The 5,040-nt window shown below is 47.4% G+C and overlaps 1 pseudogene; it reads left to right on the forward strand.

Moving 5' to 3' along the window:
* The first annotated feature begins 227 nt into the window (after positions 1-227).
* On the forward strand, positions 228-1,376 carry LOC119339777 (annotated as a pseudogene).
* Positions 1,377-5,040: the final 3,664 nt, after the last annotated feature.

Raw genomic sequence — 5,040 nt, forward strand, 5'->3', positions numbered from 1 at the left:
CGAGTGTCTCGTCGGCTCGCCCCCAGGGGGCGATTTTTGTGCGTCCTGGGGGGGCCAACGGCTGGAGATGCCCTTACGAACCGGGACTAATGCCCCCTTTTCTACTAGTGAATCCCGAGCTTCCACCCATCAAGAAAAAAAAACACGAGCTGCACGTCCACCCAGTCCTCATTTTCTTCTCTTGACATCCACCACGCGTCGGGGCAGCAGCACGCGCGAGCAAGCTGATGGCGTCGCCGCCGCCGTCCATCGCCGATATCCAGGATGAGCTGCTCGAGGAAATCTTTTCGCGCCTCCCCACTCCGGCTGACCTCGCCCGCACCTCCACCGCTCGCGCCTCCTTCCGCCGCGTCATCACTGACCACGCCTTCCTGCGCCGCTACCGCGCCCTCCACCCGCCGCCTCTCATTGGCATGCTCCAGCTCCACGAACCATTCATCCCTGCCCAGCCGCCGCACCCCTCAGCCTCCGCCGCCCGCCCCTGGGGCCCAATTAACTTCCTTGATGGACGAGCCCTCCTTGCCAGCGCTCCGGTCAATGAAGAACATGGCAGCTGCATTCTCGTTGGCTCTGAGGTGCCTATTTTTGCCAAGGGACCTTGCCGTGTGCGATCCCGTGCACCGCCGCTACGTCCTGCTGCCCGCCGTTCGGGCGACATGAAAGCGCTAGTTCGTAGGCCGGACCTGCTCAAACTGGAGACTTTCCTTGCACCTGGCGATGATGAGGAGGACCCTCTATCATTTAGACTGATTTGTTTGGCTCAATGCAGAATGAATCTGCTGCTTCTCGTCTTCTCCTCTTTGGATGGACAATTGCATGTTCTTACATATGATCAATGGGGTGCTCAAGATACGTCTCCTGCATTTCTCAACTCTGAGAGTGGGTTCTGCAATCGGCAATTCGTCCACGGATGCTTCTACTGGCATTTGCATTTTCGGGATGAGTTGATTGTACTTGACGTGCGCACAATGGAGTTCTGTACTATCAACCTCCCACCTGAGCGGCCAGATCTTACTAGTTTTGTCATCGTCGACGCAGCAGAAGGGATGCTCGGGATGCTCACTAAAGGCTATGATGAGGAAAGTGAAGATGACCGATATTGGCTCACGTATTCCATTTTGAGAAATAACCAATGGCACTCAGAGAAGGTGATCCCATTGCCGGTAAAGCGGGCGATTCTGGTTGGTGTTGTCGGGGGATACTTGCTCATGGAAGCGTTGTACACCACGTCTTCACAAGAGAATCTGAAGTTTGGATACTTTTCGGTCTATGTGAAGACATTGCAGGTCGAGTTGTTCGCTACACTGAGCAAACCCATTTTGCCTGGTGAACTATATGCTGGTTTCCCACCATCATTGTGTGCACCAACTATATGAAGCGGTGAGCATGTTATGTACTCTTTTCTTACTTTTATTTATCTTGGTCTCAGCGTCATATGACAAAGAAATATGATCAGGTATTTAATTTATGAGTTGCTTGAGTTGTTCATGTCATTTCGAAATGATTATCTTATTCTTATATATAACCTGTGTATGAGTAGAAATCTTCAAATTACAACAACCCCATGTTTCTGCTCCAACAACAGTTTTGAAACGGTAGTATAACACAAATATAGTTCGTCTGGTATCTCCACATATGATCGTAGATTACCTTAGTTAATTTACTGGACCAATTTACTTTAGGTATGTCTGTCGACTTTCTGCTATGGATAAGTAAATTTGTTCTTATAGTCAAAAATATACCAAGACATAAAACGAAGAAACATTTGTATACATGGATGCACTACTGAGTTTTTGCTTTTGCTTCCCTGGTTAGAATGTATTTATATTTAATGAGCTTCTTTATGTTGTTCTATCATATCATTTGTTCATCTACGCCCTTTTCAGGATCATTATTGTGTCCTCTACATCTGACATAACTTTGTTTCCCTTTTTGAGTATATATTTTTAGAATCAAAACCTCAATGTGGTGCATTCTTTTTGTTTAAACAGTTTGCTTAATCATATACACACATGGGAATGTCAGCTTGTGTGTTCATACAAACACCGGGTTGCTTAATCATCATAACATTTGCAAAGCACATATTTGATGTCTTGTTCCTTTATTGGTAGGTTCTTTGCATGTAATTCACCGTTACAGGGCAATGTGATAGGTACCTTGATTGGTAGGTTCTTTTCCTGTAATTCATCGTTAATGGGCAACATGATAGGTGCCGCCCTGAAAATATCCAGTGTCATTTTCATGCATCACAAGCAAAAATTGGTATACTTGTTGACTGTTATATTTACTTTGTAGGCTTGTATGTGCTACTGGTTTATACGGGAAATTCATGTTGTTTCATCTATCCACAGATGCTGATGTGGGTCTAGGATGAGGAAGTGATGGGTGGATCAAATATATTCGCCAGCTCAATGATTGGTATACAGGCGTGCTGAATGTGATGTGTGGATCGGATGTATAGCTTGATGTAATATCAAAAGCTATGATGTGTCTGCATCTGTCCTATTGCTGCACACATTTTTTCCCCGGTTAAAGCATTTGAAATGTTCCCATTTCTGAATTGCTAGGTACTGACTACTTACAAACCATTAAATGTCTGAACATTTTTGTTACTATATGGGAACTGAAGTAGAGCTGGTTCCAAAGAAGCTTGCATATCCTTCCACTTGCAATTTCACACTGAGGTTATAGTAACAATTCTCCTACATGTACAAAATGTTGATGATACGCAATCTAGCACAAATGCTCTGCAAATGTTCACTTGAGGGTGCACATCTCTATATTGCTAATGCTACATTTACTACTAATCTGAATGTTCAGGCAATTTATAAGCCTGAATTTCTCCTTTGCGTTGTTAAATAGACCATGCCTGGAAGTTCCCTAAAAAACCAGACAATTCCTGGAATAGTATTTTATGACAATTTATGCTCTGATGCTTGTAAAAGAATTTTCGCCGTTAGGAAATTAGAATGAGCAATGTTACACATACGGAAGGCAAAGTAGCAGATTAGTGGACATGCGTAGGTGGGATTCTCTGGTTGTTGGATGGAAATCCGGGGCGGAAGGGGAAGGAGCAACCACAACAGAGACTTTAGGAAGATGATGGCGTCCACGGGCGCCGCATCCATCGGTCTGGCCAAAGCCAGATAGGGTTTTGACCCTAGCAAGCATACTCTGTCTTCACCCATGGTGTGGCCAGGTACACTGACCATAGCACACCATCACAGAACACCTACATGGTAGCCACAACACTGCCCACGTGGCCATGGCAGCTAGCCGCCTGCACCTGAGCCGCGTGCTCAGCCCACAAGCATCATAGCTCCCACCGGCCGGGCCGCCGCCCCGGAAAACGACCGAAAGATCAGTTTGATCAGGGAGCCACCGTGTCAAAGAAGAGGTGAAGCGGGGAGCAGACCACGTCGGCGCCAACACCCCTGTGGAGAATTTGACGTCCTTGCATGGAGCTCCGTATACCTCCCTACTATCACTAGTAGAAAAGGGGGCAATGGTCCAGGCCGGTCCAGCCCATTAGTCCCGGTTCAATCCAGAAGCGGGACCAATGGGAGCATTTGACCCGGTTCGTGAGCCCCGGGGGCCGGCCGGGCCACGTGGGCCATTGGTCCCGGTTCGTCTGGACCTTTTGGTCCCGGTTGGTGGGGCGAACCAGGACCAATGGGCCGCACTCCTGGCCCACCACAATTGGTCCCGGTTGGTGGCATGAACCGGGACCGAAGGCAAACCTTTAGTCCCGGTTCGTGCGACTAACCGGGACCAATGGTGGTGCCTATATATACCCCCCTCGCGCAAGAGCAGAGCACACTGCTCTATTTTTTCTGGCCGAGGGGGAGAGGGCTTGGTGGTGCTCTAGCTCACCTCCTATGCATTGAGGGGGCTTCTACCGGAAAACGTCCGATTAGCCATTGTGAAGCTATGTGCATTCCTTAATGCAATATCTCAGAAGGTGATCGATCCAAAAATCATACCAAGGCTAAGGAGTGATGTGGTGCAATGTCTTGTCAGTTTCGAGCTGGTGTTCCCACCATCCTTCTTCAATATCATGACGCACGTCCTAGTTCATCTAGTTGACGAGATTGTCATTCTGGGCCCCGTATTTCTACACAATATGTACCCCTTTGAGAGGTTCATGGGAGTCCTAAAGAAATATGTCTGTAACCGCGCTAGGCCAGAAGGAAGCATCTCCATGGGCCATCAAACAGAGGATGTCATCGGGTTTTGTGTTGACTTCATTCCTGGCCTTAAGAAGATAGGTCTCCCTAAATCGCGGTATAAGGGGAGACTGACTGGAAAAGGCACGCTTGGAAAGGACTCAATAATATGCAGGGACGGATATTCTTGGTCTCAAGCCCACTACACAGTTCTACAGAACTCTACCTTGGTGACCCCGTATGTCGATGAACACAAGAACAGTCTGCGCTTCAAACACCTGGAGCAGTGCGACGACTGGATTACATGTGAACACATCAGGACTTTCAGCAGTTGGTTGGAAGCACGTATCAGAGGTGACAACACTGTTTGTGATGAGCTGTACTTGTTATCCAGGGGACCATCTTTGACTGTATTGATTTGGAAAGGATACGAGATAAATGGGAATACATTTTACACGATTGACCAAGATCAAAAGAGCACCAACCAAAACAGCGGTGTCCGCTTTGATGCAACAACCGAGAGGGGAAAGGACACATATTATGGTTACATAGTGGACATATGGGAACTTGACTACGGACATGATTTTAAGGTCCCTTTGTTTAAGTGCAAATGGGTCAATCTGTCAGGAGGCGGGGTACAGGTAGACCCACAGTACGGAATGACAACAGTGGATCTAAAAAATCTTGGGTACACTGACGAACCGTTCGTCCTAGCCAATGATGTGGCACAGGTTATCTATGTGAAGGACATGTCCAGCAGACCGAGAAAGAGAAAAGATAAGGAAGCAAATACATCATACGATGAGCCAAAGCGCCACATAGTTCTTTCAGGAAAAAGGGACATCGTGGGAGTGGAGGACAAGACAGACATGTC

The sequence above is a fragment of the Triticum dicoccoides genome, chromosome 7B (assembly GCF_002162155.2).
Source record: "Triticum dicoccoides isolate Atlit2015 ecotype Zavitan chromosome 7B, WEW_v2.0, whole genome shotgun sequence".
Classification (NCBI taxonomy): Eukaryota; Viridiplantae; Streptophyta; class Magnoliopsida; order Poales; family Poaceae; genus Triticum; species Triticum dicoccoides.